Source organism: Furipterus horrens, unplaced genomic scaffold, assembly GCF_987537825.1.
Source record: "Furipterus horrens unplaced genomic scaffold, mFurHor1.1.pri manual_scaffold_1, whole genome shotgun sequence".
Classification (NCBI taxonomy): domain Eukaryota; kingdom Metazoa; phylum Chordata; class Mammalia; order Chiroptera; family Furipteridae; genus Furipterus; species Furipterus horrens.
In genome coordinates this window covers 124,328,811-124,346,030 of record NW_028327171.1, presented here as the reverse complement: position 1 = coordinate 124,346,030, position 17,220 = coordinate 124,328,811, and the positions used below count along the sequence as shown (strand labels likewise).

The 17,220-nt window shown below is 45.1% G+C and overlaps 1 pseudogene; it reads left to right on the top strand.

Annotated features, from left to right (window-relative positions):
• Positions 1-1,891: 1,891 nt before the first annotated feature.
• On the top strand, positions 1,892-17,168 carry LOC150021884 (5-hydroxytryptamine receptor 5B-like; annotated as a pseudogene).
• Positions 17,169-17,220: the final 52 nt, after the last annotated feature.

Genomic DNA, 17,220 nt, shown 5'->3' with positions numbered 1-17,220 from the left:
AATGTTTGTCCAATCAAATATGGAGAAAATTATTGTGACACTATTTCAAAGGCTAGTCACCATTTCCCTCTAAAGGATTGCCTTTGTCATGTCAGTTTCCTCAAAATCATCCAAAATATAGCTTTTTCCAAAAGCTGCTTCTTGGCATTTACACCCTGCATGTTGGTCACTTGCCATCTTGACCCCTGCCATTCACTCTCCTGCAGGTCCAACACTCCATTCATCTTGTCCAGAATCTACATTCCTCTATACTTCAGTGGGTATAAAGGCTTCTCTGACCCAACTTCCCCCATCTCTGTGATCCCTGAGTAGCTCATTATTTCAGATGTTTTTATCCATCATTTGACACTGTATTTTTATTGACTCGTTTGTATGTTACTTTTTATGTCCCATGAGTGTGCTATCAAGTCTTTGTAAGATCTGCCACACACAGTATGCAGAAAGCAGCAAGTACCTGAATGGATGAGGAAGGGACAATAAAGGAGAAGGACATTCTTGGAGTGTCCTTCCTGCAGGGTCCAGGTCTCCAAGGATTGCCCCAAGTGCCAGGGGTTGGGCTGCTCAAGTGAAGAAAACCCCTCCACCGCTGTAGCCTAGGGGTCTTTCCAGAAAGCCTCCCTCTCTGGGAGCTGACTCTCAGGAGTGCCCGGCTTAGCCTGCAGCTATTCCTTAGTAAGAAGCCAGTGGATGACTGCCTCTCTCCTGCCCTAACAAGAGAAGGGCCGGCTTGGGCTCAATGTGCTTTATCTTTCTGTTCTACTCCCAGGTACAGAAGTAATGCAACGGTTAGGCTGATTTAATTATGATTGAACTTTTTTTTTTTTTTTTAAGTTCTAATTGGTTTCTACCTTTGCCTAAGGGTCAACAAAAAATAATTCCAGCCTTAACCAGGAGATGAAGACCTGGAAGACATACAGTCAAGAATGTTAGCCACTGCAAAGGGAGCGGGGGTGGGAAGTGCCGCAGGGATATGACGGGGCATGTGGGGCATGTGAGAAATGGCGAAAAGCTTGTAACCACTGCCTCTTCCAGGCCTCTGCCTAACAGCTCAGAAGCCGCCTTCTTTCTGCGTGGAGCCGGAGAGTGAGCTACTCAAGGTACCAGAAAGCCCTTGCCAGGCAGACGTGCTGCGAATGAAGCCGCAGGATGGAGCCGGGTTCAGGAGCTTCCTGTTTTATATAGTCCGACACCTTAGTCTCCTATTTCAGGTTTATCCAGGACCCAGATTACTGAGAAGCAGAATGCATCTGTCTGGGAGAGGCCAGCCCCGGTTTCCTGAGTTACAATTGTGTCACCAGGCCCATCCGAGGTGTCCTTTTGTGAACATCCTCTGGAGCCAACCACAGTTACAGTGTCCCATGGGGCAGAGGCGGGGCGACCCGTGGAACAGTGTCAATACCTGGCTTCTGTTGGCAGCTTCTCTAGGCCACCTGCACCCCTGCCACCCGGGTTCAGCCCTGCTCCAACCGCCCCCAGGGTGCTTGCTGCTGGGGCATTTCTCCAAGCGACCCCTGTGCTCAGACACTTGGCTGCGTTCCGGGATTCCCAGCTCTAGGACAGCGGGTTGCCCTGGGGACACAGAGGAGAGGTAGGAGGGACTGGCACGCCGAGAGGAGCTGAACTCCAGAGGATCCCACTTTTATTTTCCTCCACTGAAAAAGAGAGCTCCAGGCAGAGGCGCCGAAGTGGGGCTGCGGCACAAGGAGGAACCAGGGTAGTGAGACCTGGATCGCTCGCTACACTCAGAGGCCCCTTCCACGTCCCCGCCCGCTGTCTGTGCCGAGACTCGGGCTGCACGTGTGTCCCCTTCAGGTGTGCGGAGATTCGGCGTGCAGCGCACCGAGAACATCACTAACCTCTCGGTGCCGCTGTTGGCGTCGTCCATCCCCTGGGACCCGAGGCCTGCAGCAGCGGCCCACGCACTGCAGTAGTCATTGGTCGACTCCGGGTGGCACCACCCAGACCAGCCGAGAGCCTCCCTTCTCCGTCTTCATGGTGCTGGTGGTGACGCTGCTGGTGCTGCAGATTGCGACCACATTTCTGTGGAAAATGTTGGTTCTGGTCACCATCCTGAGCGTCCGTGCCTTTCACCGTGTGCCGCATAACTTGGTGACTTCGACGGCCCTGTCGGACGTGCTAGTAGTGGCAGCGCTGGTGATGCCGCTTAGCCTGGTGAGCGAGAGCTGTCGGACGGCGACGTTGGTGGCTGGGCCGGCCCCTGTGCCACGTGTGGATCTCCTCTGACATGCTGTGCTGCATCGCCAGCGTCTGGGATGTGGCGGCCATCGTCCCGGACCGCTACTGGACCATCACTCGCCACCTGCAGTACAAGCTGCGCACCCGCTTTCGTGCTTCCGCGCTCCGGATCACGCTCACCTGAGCTCTCTCTGCACTCGTCGCCCTGGCCCCGCTGCTCTTTGGCTGGGGCGAGGCCTACGACACTGGGCCCCGTGCTGCCAGGTGAGCCAGGAGCCCTCCTACGCCAGTCTTTTAAACCTGCGTTGCCTTCTACCTGCCGCTTAGGGTGGTGCTGTTTGTCTATAGGAAGATCTACAAGTTGGCCAAGTTTCATTTCAGCCCGTGCCGCAAGGCTGTGCTGCCCTTGCTCGTCACGGTGCAGGTGAGGGGCAGGCTGCTCAGTGGGGGTTGGGGAAAGAGGACGCTGGAGGGAAAGGCAGCGGGGCGAAGGGAGAGTTGGCGGTGGAAGCTTGCGCAAGTGGGGCGCAGGCAGAAGCCCGGCCACTGCGCGCCTGGAGCGCAAGCGGAATTGGCCATCTGTTCACCTAAGTAGTACACGAATGAGGCTCGTACCTGCACCCCGTGCACATGCGAAGGGTTCGCCACTGCCTTCTTGATGCGCTGCGGCAAAGGGTTTCAGCACCTGCACACCCGGGCTGTTGCTGGCACCGCCGAACCACGTGGCAGAAGCGGGCTTGCAAGGGCGGTGTTTCCAGGTAGTGATGAGAGCATATCTGCTCAGCTGTCCCCGAGGTTGCTTTTCCCCTGGAACCAGCGAATGAATCCGCATGAATCCTACTGCTGCCAACTTCCTGGTCCTGGCTAGGCGAAGTGGCACTGCAGGGGGCTGGAATTCGTCCCGCAGATGAGTGAATGTCTGTGACCGTTCATCCCTTTCTGTCCATCGTCTGCAGTCCAGAGTCCACATTCCCTAACTCTATTGGCCAGTTCTTTGCCAAGGGGGAAGTGAGGATAAAAAAACAATCCAAGAGTCACTTTCGCCATCCCAACCTCAGTGCTGTCCTGCAGTGACTTTGGCAGGAAGTAGTACCATGAGTTTAAATCCCAGCTGGGGACACTGAGGCAGTTACCTCCTCTCTGTGGGTTTTGTTTCCTCATCTTTAAACAAGTTAATTCCTGAATCACCGGACTGTGGTGAGGATTACATGAGATAAAGACTGTGAATCTCCTAGCACAGTGCCTGGCACACGGGGGTGGGCAAAGCTGACTGGAGAAAGGAGGTAACAGAGCATTGCCTGGCATTATGCTGTGGACCCCAACATTACCCTGGAAGGGAATGAGGTGAAGAAATCTGCATTTGGCAGCACTTCTCTGGATTGTATTTAAAATCGAGGCTTTTTGCCTTTCAGCCAGGCCCAAATAGATGTTAGCTCCTCTCCCTGGAAGAGCCAAATTTTCCTTTTTGGGGGGGTGGGAGTGGTGGTGGTTGTGTGTGTGCGTCAGGCTCACAGTCTTGGATAATTACAGGACTTACTGCCCCTTTCCAGATACAATATATAGACCAGGGAAAGGGGTCATGACAGAGGACAGAAAGTGGGTAAGCGTTTGTTGTTAGTTTTGTTTTATTTTTGGTAAGTTTACTCAGCTACTTAGGCTATACTTAGGCTACTCAAATATATGTGTTTTTAAAAGGCAGACTTTTCCCCCCTTTCTAAATGGCAAAAGGATTTTGTAGCATAAACTAGGACTGTCAAGATTATAATTAGAAAGTGTTGTTATAGGAGAGCTTTATTCAGAATTAGTGATGTTCTTTGAAAGGTCCCTTGGAAATGCCTGGGGTGATTATAACTTGTCATCTGCTGAGGTAGGACTGACTTTTAATAGCTACATCAATCCAATGTGCACCCAGAGAAATCATAGTGAGATGGATGTCAGAAAGGCTTGCCAAGCCTGAGTTTAGTGTTCATTTTTGACAGACTTCATTCAGGCAGGTGATACAAAGACGTGACTAAACAAGAGCCTAGCCGATCATACTGGGTGGCCACTGGTAGGGGAGAAAGAGCTCTGTTAGGCAGGGGTGCTGCTGTTGTTTTGTGCTGTTATTCACTAGCAGTGGACCTGAGGCACGCCCCTTCCCCACTTTGGGCTGCAAGTTCTTTTCTCTAATACACAGTATTGGTCTAAGTCATGGCTTAGAGTCCTGAATCATATAATGCTGAGATTGTAGATGAGTTGGTCCCAGCAAGCTCTCACTCAAACTCCTGGGTGATGTTGCTGAGTTTATTTCATTCTCACTGGGGGAACAGAGTGGGTCTGGTGGCCCTCCTGTATAGCTCTCCTCTAGGCAGTAGCTCCCAGATCTGGGACACTTGTCATTTTTTAGCTCTGACACTTTGAACATGTGGCTTCCAAGATTGCTGTGGTGGTACAGTAGTCTCCACTTATCCATAGTTTTGTTTACCTTTGTGGTTTCAGTTACCTGAGGTCAATTGCAGTCTGAAAATACTAAGTGGAAAATTCCAGAAATAAACAATTCATAAGTTTTTAATTGTGTGTTGTTCTTAATAGCGTGATGAATTCTCAGGAGTCCACCTCATCCTTTTCTCCAGGGTCCCCATGCTTCCCTCCCATTAGTCACTTAGTAGCTGCCTCTCAGTATAGCAGCGCTTGTGGTAAGTCACCCTTATTTTACTTAGTAGTGGTCCAAAAGTGCAAGAGAAGTGATGCTAACAATTCAGATTTGACAAGGAGAAGCTGTAAAGTCCTTCCTTTTAGTGAAAAGGTGAGTATGGTAAGTCTCTACTTAATGATGTTAGTAGGTTCTGTGACTTTAAGCAAAAGGAATCCAATTTAACTGCAGGCTAATTCATACAAACAAGACTTAAGTTCCTACAGCATCTCATCAGTGTTATGATGAAACAGCATTGAAAGAAACAATGTTATTCAAGGACCTGCTATATAGGAAAAAAAGTCTCAGGCAGCCATTGGGGTTCTTGGAACATATCCCCTTCTGATAAGGGGGCGGCAGGCTACTGTAGAGCAGCTTTTAACTGCCTTGTCCCTGCAGGGGACACATGTCACTTCCATTCACAGTCCATTGACAAGTCACTGGCTGTGAAATCTAGGGGAACATAGTGCTCATTCTACATTAGATAAAACTAAGGCACCACAGATAGTTCATCCAAGACCATATACAGTTGTTGGGTGGAGAAGTTGAAGTTTGTACCAGACCTAAAATCACTGCTTTTTTCATTCATTTTTCATTAATTCATGCTGTCTCTGGCAACTGAACTCCTGAGCACTGCCCTGTGCTCACAGGATCTCACCTCCACAGCAGCGAGGCAATCATGGGAGCAGGGTCTCAAAACTAGACACACCAGCTCCCCTTTCCAGGAGAGCTGAACACCATGGAGCACAGCAGCACTGCCTGCTTTTCTAAGGAGACAGGTTAGCTCCTACCTGGCCCTCCTTTCATTCACCCTCTCAAGTATATCCTGCTGCCTCCAAAGCAACCCCCATGGGTTAGGATTGTTTCCTACTGCCCTGTGCCCTTCACTGGTTACAAGGGAAAAAAAGCCAACTCAATAGAGATTACTTATTTGGCTTTTAAAATAGGACTTCAACATCTTTTTTTTTTCTTTTCAATCATTTATTTGATTACTGTGCCCAAGTTGATACCAAAGCCTACTTATTCATTAGGCAAAGTAGGCCCACAATACTTTTAGGGGCTCATGGAAATGGTGTAACTTTATTTCTTTTAAAATTAGAAGAAAAATAAATGCGATACTGATGAATATGTAAAAATGAACCCAGTATCAGTTATATTAGTTTTTATAATAATATGGTCACAAAAGGTAATTTTTAATATTTTCTAATGGAGAAAGGGGCCCACAGAGGCAAGATGCCAAGGGCTTGTGAAGGTCATCATGCAGCCCTGGTCGACAGCCTTCATTCACTCACTCAATCAGTAAATGTGTTGGGAGACAGTGCACAGTGGTTAAGAGCATGGAATTTAGAAATGAGGAGACCTGGATTCAATTCTTTTTGTGCCACTTATTAGCACTTCAGCCAAATGACTTAATCTAAGTCTGCATATCCCTATTATTTTCATTATTTTTAAAAATTCAATCAATCGATTATTATTGTATTTCTCTTACTGCTGTTATTCACCATCCTAGGTGGATTAGTTATTTATTGCCTGTGTAACAGATTACCCCAAAGCTTATTGGCTTAAAACAGCAAACATATTTTAACTCACTGTTCTGTGGGTCAGGCATTGGGAATGGCATAGCTGGAGGGATCTAGTCCAAGGCCTCTTGTGGTCAGATGGAGCAGCAGTCACTTCAGGGCTTGACTGGGGCTGTAGATTGCTTCCAAGGTGGCTCAGTCACACATTGGTAGCAGGAGATCTCCACAGGGCTGCTTGAAGGTCATCACAACATAGCAGCTAGCTTCTTCCAACCCAAGAGAGTGAAGCAGGAGGACACTTGCAGCGCTTCTTGTAACCTAGTCTCAGAAGTTACATACAATTACTTCCCCTCTATTCTATTCATTGGAAGTAAGTCACTACCTTCAGCCCATACTCAGGGGAAGGGGAATTAGGCTCCACTTTTGGGAGAAGTGTCAATGAACTTGTGGACAGATTTTAACACTACAATGACAAATGAAGATGGTGTTCAAAATGAGTTGATTGACTTTTACTGACCTATGTATCAGGCAATGTGGTAACCTCAGCTTTTCAAAGAAGAGGCGAGCAAGGGTTCTGCTCCCCATGAATTAATTTTAGTAGACCACAATTACAGAAATATAAATGCAATAAAGTCTTATAGGTGCTATGCTAGAAGTCTGTACAGAGTACAGTGATGCTGAAAGACTGAATAGTGAATGGGAAAGCACTTTCTAAATTGTAAAAGGAAAAACAGATGTATAGGAATGAGCTACAGGGCTTATCATAACTTGGATCTGAGTTTTAGAAGATGTTATATTACAGAATATTTGGATCTCTAAGCCAACCCTCTATATTAACATTCACCATTGTAAGTAAGCGGTACATAAACCCTGAGCAACCTGAAGTCTGTATAGAGCTCTTTATATTTTGTAACTTATCCAATGTTTAGTTGTCATCTGGTTCACCCTGGCTGGTTTGGCTCAGTGGATTGAGCGTTGGCCTGCGAGCTAAGTGTCGCTGGTTCGATCTTCCAGTCAGGGCACATCAGAGAAGGAAAACTCTGATTCCAAAAAACCTCCGCTGCCTTGCGGCATACCTCTTCAGGGGAAAGGCTAAGGGAGTAAACCCCGACAGAAAATCCGGAGTCGGAGTCCCTAAGGCGGTTTGACGTTGTAGTCAACACCGGCAACTCCTGCGGCGCACCTGAAGCCAAGCTGTATTGACTCCGTCTTTCCCTTGGATCCTTCAGCTGCGAAGAGAGGGGGGGCCTGCTGCATGGGCAACAGCAGACCCTCCATATCACCCTGCCCAGGCTCTGTAGCTTCAGCTTCACTGGAGAGGACACTCCAGCGTCATCGCAAGATGTCGATTCAACACGGGAGGAGACAGATACCATGTCACTCCCGAGTCGGACTGCACAACCATTCTCGGCGGTGCAGATAGACTCCTAAGAAGCTACACCATCGTCTCTCGAGACAGACGGCTGCCTTGGCCTTGGTAGTTGTCATCTGGTCCACCCCCCAAACTAAGCAGCTGGTGGGCTTGTGGATGGAACTGCATGTGGGACCTGGGTTCAGTCAGAGCTCAGAATTGGGAAGAGGGTGATAAAAAATGACCATTCTTATTCTAATTCTCATTCTATTAAAAGAAGTTTGGGTTCAAACATTTTTCTATGCCAGACTACCAGGTTATTATAACTGTAAAAATTAATTTAATGAAACAAATTGTATTAATGATAAAAGAAAAAACATCTGGCTCATGGTTTGATTCTTTTAAGATTGGCACCTGTGCAGCATTATTTACAATAGGCAAGGTTTGGAAACAGCCCAAGTGCCCATCGGTAGAGATGAGTGGCTAAAATAGCTGTGATATATTTACACAATGGAATACTACTCAGCCATAAAAACAAAGGAAATCTCACCTTTTGCAACAGAATGGATGGACCCGGAGAGTATTGTGCTAAGTGAAATAAGCCAGTCAGAGAAAGACAAATACCATATGATGTCACTTATACGTGGACTCTAATGAACAAAATAAACTAACAGCCTTAGCCCCTGTCTGGATAGCTCAGTTTGTTGGAGTGTCATTCTGATATGCCAAGATTGCAGGTTTGATCTCTGGTCAGAGCACATACAAGAAGTAACCAATGAATACATAAGTAAGTGGAACAACAAATTGATATTTCTCTCTCTCTCTCCTATCAAAAATAAACTATCAAACAAAATAGAAACAGATTCATAGATACAGAGAATAGAATGACAGCTCTCAGAGGGGAAGGGGACTAGAGGCTGGGTGGAAAAGGTGAAGATATTAAGCAAAAATTAAGAAAATATATAACTCAAACTTCTAGCCAAGATGGAGGCCTAGACAGACATGCTGCATCTCCCTCCACAACTAAGAAAGAATACAACTACCTCAAAATAGAGACAACCAGAAGTTCCAGAAAACTAAGCTGCATGGAAGTCCAACAAACAAAGATATAAACAAGAAATACTCATCCAGACAGGTAGGATGGGTGGAGCCAGGGCAGAGAGGACACGGTGTGGTGGTGGCAGCAGCAGCTGCAGTGGCAGCAGCGACAGGCCAGCAGAAAGCACAGTAAAACATTTGAAAAAGTCAAGAGGGAAACCTGGGGAGCACTCCCAGCACCAGAACAGACCCCACAGTTCACGGTTCCAGTGCCAGGGACAATAAAGCCTTGTTGCTTATGACTGTGCAAACCAGTGGGGGTTGGGGTGCAAGTAGAAACTGCCAGTCTCTCAACAGAGTCCACTTGTTTAAAGGGTCCCCACAGTACTAGAATGTCTTCAGAGTGGGTACTCTGGGAACGATGGCCAGGACAACAGCTAGAGAGGTGCCAAGCCCATACAGAAAGTGGGAGAAGTGCCTGGAAAAGGGGCAAATGCTGAGCAAGCAGCATTGTTCCCTCCCCCACATACAGTGACACAACGTGGTGAAATGGGTTGCCTATACTGATGAATCCCTAAGGCTCCGCCCCTTGCATGTAACAGGTGCAACGGCTCTACCTAAAACACAGAGGCAAACAAACACAGGAGCCTGTCAAGATGAGGAGACAGAGAAGTATGACCCAAAAGTGGGAATGGATCAAGGTTCCAGTTGGAGAACTAAGCAATGAGGAGATAGCCAGCCTAACAGATGCAGAATTCAAAACACTGGTGATAAAGATGCTCACAGACTTGACAGATATGCTTAAGTATGGCAAACACATAAGGGAAGAAGCGAAGGCTGTGCTAAATGAAATGAAGGAAAATCCACACAAAACCAGTGGTGAAAAGAGGGAAACCAGGATTCAAGTCAATGATTTGGAATATAAGGAAAAAAAAACAAAAACAAACCAACAGTCAGTCAGTACAAAATGAGGAAACAAAAATTGAAAAAGATGAGGAGAAGCTCAGGAACCTCTGGGACAACTTAAACATGCCAGCGTCCGAATCATAGGGGTGCCAGAAGGAGAAGAGGAAGAGCAAGAAATTGAAAGCTTATGTGAAAAAATAATGAAGGAAAACTTCTCAAATTTTATAAAGGAAATAGACATACAAGTCCAGGAAGCACAGAGAGTCACAAACAAGCTAGAGTCAAAGAGGACCACATGAAGACACATCATAATTAATATGCCAAAGGTTCAAGATAAAGAGAGAATCTTAAAAGCAGCAAGAGAAAAGCAGAGAGTTAGCTACAAAGGGGTGCCTATAAGACTATCAGCTGATCTCTCCAAGGAAACTTTGCAGTCAAGAAGGGACTGGCAACAAGTATTCAATACAATGAAAAGCAAGGACCTACAACCAAGACTACTCTATTCAACAAAGCTATCATTTAGAATGGAAGGGCAGATGAAGTGCTTCCCAGACAAGGTAGAGCTAAAGCAGTTCATCATCACCAAGCCATTATTATATGAAATGTTAAAGAGTCTTATTTAAGAAAAGAAGATCAAAAATATGAACATTAAAATGACGACAAACTCACAACTACCAACAACTGAATCTAAAATTAAAAACAAAAACTAAGCAAACAACCAGAACAGTAACAGAATCATAGATGTGAGGATCATTTGCATGGTTATCAGCTGGAAAGGGGAAGGGGGAGAAATGGGGAAATGGTGCAGGGACTAAGAAGTGTAATTGGTTGGTACAAAATAGACAGGGGGAAGTTAAGAATAATATAGGAAAGGGTGAAGCCAAAGAACTTATATGCATAACCCATGGACATGAACTGGAGGGGGGGTGGGATTTCTGGAGGATAGGGGGGTACTGGGAAGAGAGGAGCAAAGGGAAAAGAGGTTGGGACTACTGTAACAACATAATTAATAAAATATACTTTAAAAAATATAACTCATAGACACTGACAATAGCTTGGTCATTACCAGAGGGAAAGGGGGGTTGGATACAGGTAGGAAAGGGTAAAGGGGGGATAAATGGTGATAGAAGGAGACTTAAATTGGGGTTGTGAATGCACAATACAATATACAGATGATGTATTATAGAACTGTATACCTGAAACCCATATAATTTTATTAACCAATGACACTGCAATAAATTAAATAAAAAAACAAACAAACAAACGATTGGCACCCAGTTGTCTAAGAGTGTGCAGAAGTTCTTGGATGTATCAAGGAGCATTTTCACTATACCTTCAGAAATATCCATGGCCCTATCTCTCTCAATAAACTTCTCCCTTGCTCCTCTTACATCACATCATTATGTTCATCCTGCCTCTTAACCTTTATGTACTTCCATTTCTCTTTTCTCTCTGATTGGACTGTTGGGGAAGAGTGTAGGGGGAGGAAGAGAAACAAAGGGGATGTAGACAAATGTGTAGGGTCTATGTGTTTTTACTGATGACATTGCAAAAAGCTATTTCTTAAATCCATGTAGTTCCTGGAGAAGACTGAGCTTCTTAGTAAAGAATGAGACTCAAACTCCATGTTTCTTAACTTTTTGGTAGGTGACAGAATTCTTTAGAAGTTGAAGAAAGCTTTGAATTTGCTGCACAGAAAGGTATCTAGGAGCTTGCCTGCCCAGTTTGCAGAGGGCACTCCCTGAAGGCCATTGCTGGAGAGTGATGCTCAGCTTTTCTTCCCCATTGGCTTTCCTGAGGGAGGGGGCCCACACTGCAGTAGTAATTGGGACTCTCAGAGGCAGCGCAGTGGTCCTTGGGGGGGCACATCAGAACACTGAGGCTGGACAATGCATACGCAAAAGGCAAAACCTCCCCTTTCTCCATTATACCATTCCTCTGCACCAAGAATCTCTGACCTGGGAATCTAGGGACCTGAAGGTAAGATCTCTTGCCTCAGCAGAGGACCTTCGATTGACATCCACTTATAAAGTGGATGTCAGACGATATTGCAGCTGAAAACACAGCCATAGCCTAACTTGATTACATTTTCCTCTTCTCAGCATTAACTCCAGTGGGTTCTTAGCTATTCTGTGGTAACAAAACTCCCAACAAAAATCCATGTTTTCTTCCCTGACTGGTGTGGCTCAGTGGATTGAGTGCTGGCCTACGAACCAAAGGGTCATTGGTTCTATTCTCAGTCAGGGCACATGCTTAGGTTGCAGGACAGAACCCCAGCTGGAGGTGTGCAAGAGGCAACCACACATTGATGTTTCTCTCTTCTCCTTCCCCTATCTCTAAAAATAAATAAATAAAATCTTTTTAAAAATCCAGATTTTCCAAATACAATAATAGCAATTATGCCTTATGTATAATCATACCCAAGAGCTTAGCAAAATTATAATCTGTTGTGCATATTATTGCACTGAAGGGAAAATTAATTTTCTTCAAGCCTAGCAGTATGCTGCTATTACTTTTTAAAATAAGAAAACTCCCTTATTTTATTTTCTTAGTTTATTTTGTACAAAAGTAGCAGCTGCGAAAATTTCCTTCTCTAGTTTGTCAGACAAGCTAGACAGTCTGTGTTTACTTTGAAGAGCTATTTTAGTTATCTCTTAAAGTGCCTTGGGAAAATGAGACTTGGATCTTAAGTTATTTCAGTGAACTTTGGACAAAGAGAATGGAGTCCCAGGTATTTTAAGTCCTGATCTGCCAAGCTTTGATTACACACAGGGAATTCCAGTTATAATCCAGATTGCCTTCAACCAGAATTAGAAATCCCTCAATGTCTGCTCTATCCCCTCAGACGTTGGAGGGTTTAATTAGCCAGTAGGATCAGTTCGGTTGTCCAGACACCATCTTTATAAATTAGTCTCACCATACTGGATGTCTGACCAGTGTGGTCACAGTGCAATCTGATGGGTTTCACAGTGGTTAGGAACCATTCTTCTTTCTGGTTTCCTTTTTTATTAGAATCTTTTATCTGACAACTTCCAAGGATTACAAATGTTTGTAGGTTCCTTCTGTGGCAGCTGGAATTTTTCTTAAAAAGAGAGGGAAGGAGACAGGGAGACATGAAGTTAACATTTATGAGGTCCTACTGTGTACTACTATATCATTGTAATCCTCACAGAAAACCTGATGCAAAAAAGGTTGTTCATGGTTAGAGATGTAGAAATGGGAGCTCAGATTGGAATCTTATCTAATTACTAACTTGATCTGAGCCTTGGTTTCCTTATTCCTTCCTTACATGGCTGCTGTTATAACTAAGATAGGGTGTGGAATCACCTAGCAAAGTACTAGACATATGTCCTTAAAGACCAAAGAGGAAAGATGGATAAACTCAGGAATGGCTTTGGAGCTGGTTGCTAGAGGCACTAGAAATTGCCCAGGAAGCCCTGGGTGGTGTGGCCTAGTGGACTGAGCACCAGCCTACAAACCAAAATGTCGCCAGTTCCATTCCCAGCCAGGACAGATGCCTGGGCTGGGCTGTGGACCAGGTACCTAATTGGTGGTGTGCAAGCAACCATTATCTGTCACACATTGATGTTTCTCTCCCTTTCTCCCTTCCTTCCTCTCTCTATAAAAAAGTAAAAAAAAAAAAAAAAAAAAAAAAAAAAATTAAATCTTAAAAAAAAAAGAAAGAAAATTGCCCAGGAAGCCACAGGTGACTATTCTGAGAGCATCTCAAGCATAAATATGATTTTTAAAACAGGTTTTGTGGGAATTCACTCAGATTGATCACTTTTACTTAAGGTGCAGAATAACATGTAGGGGGTCAAGTTTGACTTTCAGCTCTAACAGTAAGCAAGTCTGTGAGCTTGGACAGGTATTGAACCTCTCAGAGCATTTTCTCAACAGCAGAATAGAGATTATAATACCTCAAAGGTTTGGTTTGGGGATGAATGGGTCATCTATGACAAGAATTTAGCATAGTGTCTGTTTTACAGTAGCTTCTCAGGTGTTGTTCTTCATGTCTTTTGTTTTTCTATTGGATATTGCCTTTCAAACCAAAAAAAAAAACAAATGAGTCAGTCTCCTAGCACACCAGAGTCATCCCTGAATAATTTTCTTTAGTCTGTTTGTGAATCGATTCTGTTGTCTTTCAGCATTACTGCACAGGGCATAGCTGGCTCAGGTGAAAAGCTGTGAGTACAGGCTTCTCACGGACACTGTGGTGGAGCAAAGGTGGCTCTAAATGCTCCACTGGTGGAGGCCAGAGGGCGTTTCAAACCTATTTAGTCAGTAGACTTGCTCTTTCTGTTTCTCTTCCCCCAGGATTCTTTGAACTGAATTTGCCCCATTTCTTCACTTCAGTAGCATAGCTAAGATTTGGGACTTGCATTACCCAATAGAGGAACTCCAGTGTCTGGGAGTTCATTTATGTCAGCCAAGAAATGGCTGGCAAAAACGCAACATTAAGGAACTTAGTAAAAACAAATTACCCTCCATTTGCTTTCATACTCACATAATACTGAGTTGGTCAAAAAGTTCATTGGGTTTTTTCCCCTAAGATGGCTTTGGTAGCACTTAGCTCTTTAACTTCATTTGAAACAATTTTGTTAGATTGTATTGTGATAGCTGTCATATCAGTGTGCATTAAAAAACAAACAAACATCAAAATGGTGAATTTTTGTGTAACCATTTTAATATTGAAGATGGAAGACACGCAACATTTTTGGCATGTTATACTTTATTATGTCAAGAAAGGTAAAAACACAGCTGAAACACATGGTGTATGGAGAAGGTACTGTGACTGATCAAACATGTCAAAAGTGGTTTGTGAAATTTCGTGCGAGAGATTTTTCGCTGGGTGATGCTCCACAGTTGGTTAGAACAACTGAAGTTGATAGCAATTAAAGCGAGACATTAAGAACAGTCAATGTTATACAATGTGGGAGATAGCCAACATACTCAAAATATCTAGATCAAAATTACTGGTGAAAATGAAAAATGTATTCTTTTTTACAAAAATACTAAATGAACTTTTTAGTCAACCCAGTATTATTTCCTCTCAACATCAGGCTGTTAAATATTCATGGAGTGATTTCAGGATGCCAGATTTGATTTCTCACGCTTTCTTTAGTGACTTGATGGTGGTCTGCTGTGAGGGCACTGGTCAGTATTATTGGGAAAAGGTGACAGGCAGCTCCCTTGTGCTACAGGACTGGGAAAACTTGTGACAGCTCATTAAAGAGGGGGCTGTGGGTTACCCCGTGAGGGTGTTTGCCAAGCCAGGCCTTTAGGTGGGGTAGAGGCGGTGGGAGGAGGGAACATGCTGTTTGTTCTGCCCCTGGAATCACCTGCCTTTTCAACTTCTCTCCACATGGCAGGCACAAGATGCTGGATGAACACTCGCAAAGGAAGGAACTCTTCTTTGTCCACATCTTCATGACTTGTTTGAAGGCCGATTTAGTGTTTTTACAAGTAAATGAGCCAGAGTGGTGGGAGAAGCAGCAAAAGACCCCAAATTTGAAGGTAGTGTTAGAGCGAGGAGTCCTGGGTTTGCCTAAGTCAGGCCTCCTGGAAACTGTCCCCTCCCCTGACCCCACTTACATTTGGCCACCGTGATCCATGTGAGAGAAGACGGAAATGTGCGTGGACACCATGAAGTGCCCCATCATTTAGCTGTCCTGACAGTTGCTTCTAGTTGTGTCTAACAACTTGCCTGGAAGCCTCTTGCCTGTGTGTGTTTGGCAGCATTTGTGGCCATGTCTGGCAGTATTCTGGGAAGGAGAAATGCAGGTATGGACCATTCTATTGTAATGACCAATCATTAATTCAGCAGCTATTTCCGGGGTGCCTACCCAGTGCCAGGTGCTGTTGCCAGACAGGTATCAGAAAAGGGAGAAAGAACCACTGCTCTCCTTCAGCTTGAACTGATGTCACACCCATAATCACACAAGCTGCTGCAAAAGAGGAGAACACGGAACCAGAGATGTGATTGAGTTAAGGGGTCAGGAAGGCCACTCTGAGAGGCGTGGTGGCCAGAAAGCTGAGAGGTAAGTAGGAGTTAAACTGGATGATGGTGGTGACAGGTGGAGCATATGCTGGAAGCTCCTTAAATGGAAGCTAATTATTAGCACAAAAGCATTTATAATTTGTTTTTTAAAAGCTAGGCAATACAGAATTATCCCATAATTTACACTGAACCCATTTAGCACAGTAATTATACAACTTTTTTCAATTAATTTATGTTTACAGGCTACCTCTTCAGCCGTGAACTTGGTGAGGGGCAGGCCTGGGTCTGCTGTATGCTGAGTCCTAGTCTCAGGCCTAAGTCCACTCCATGAGTGTTGAGTTGGGGAGTGCATGGGCCAGAGGTTGTGCTGGGCCCCCAACACACATCTCCATAACAGCCTTAAGGCGGGAGGAGGCGACACTGGTCACCTTGCTTCATAGGTGAAGAAACAGTCTGCAGAGTTGGGACCCATGTCAAGGTGCCCCTGCTCTTAACTGCCGTCCTTCCTTTTTATATAGTATTATTTGACATTGTGAGAACCACTTCTCTCACTCTCTGAAGAACCTTCTGATCGTATTTTAACCTACAGTTTCAGGAACCTTTTCACCTAACATTTTTTGATGGATTATGGTCAAATGCAGCTTGAATCAGACTGCAGGGGGAGGTGGCGGCCAATACCGAAGTAGCGTCATGTCACTATACTTGCCCAGTGTATTTTATTTTTAATTCCATGTTTCCTTTGTTCCAGGTGAAGGAGTCACCTCAGGAGGTCGAGATGGTGTTCACAGTGTGTCACAGAGTGTCACCAAATGGTGGCCTTTCAGGCAAGCAGAGACTTGTGGCAGGAGCAAAAGAGGGCACCCCTGAGAGGAGTGTTAGCGCTGTGTTGGACCCCCTCTTCTTCCTGAAGAAGCTCATCAGCCCCCTCTGTGTCTACAGCCTGCCTCCCATCTGGAAAAGCATATTCCTGTGGCTTGGCTACTCCAATTCTTTTTTCAACCCCCTAATTTACACGCATTTAACAAGAACTACAATGCCTTCAAAAGCCTCTTCACCAAGCAGAGAGAAACTCAGTGCCTGGAATAACATCCACAGAGTTGTATTTCTTCCCTCCCCTAGTCCTCCTGGCGCCTTCCCTGCAGCTGAGTGTTAATGGCGCTGAGAGCACGGAACTGGGTCTGGCTGCAGAAGCACCGTGCCAAGGTCTCCAGCATGCAAATGTGTGGCAAGTCTGCAGTTCACCCTCTTTCCCTGTGTGGTAGACATTGCTAATCCATCATAGCACATTTCCCCTCTGGACAGGAACTAGGTTTCAGAATCCTTCCCCAACAGCACTTTAGGCAGTTACTGCTAATTGGTTAGAACTGATACAGATGTGATTTGCCTTTCCTTTGTCTAATACTACGTATACGTATTCCTCATACAGGTTCTCAGCACAGGGCTTGTTTGGTGGCCCACTCAGAAAACTGTCTCCTTTATAAAACAGCGCTTCCCTGAACCTTCTTCAACTCTTCTTCCCCAATTTCAAGGCAGAATG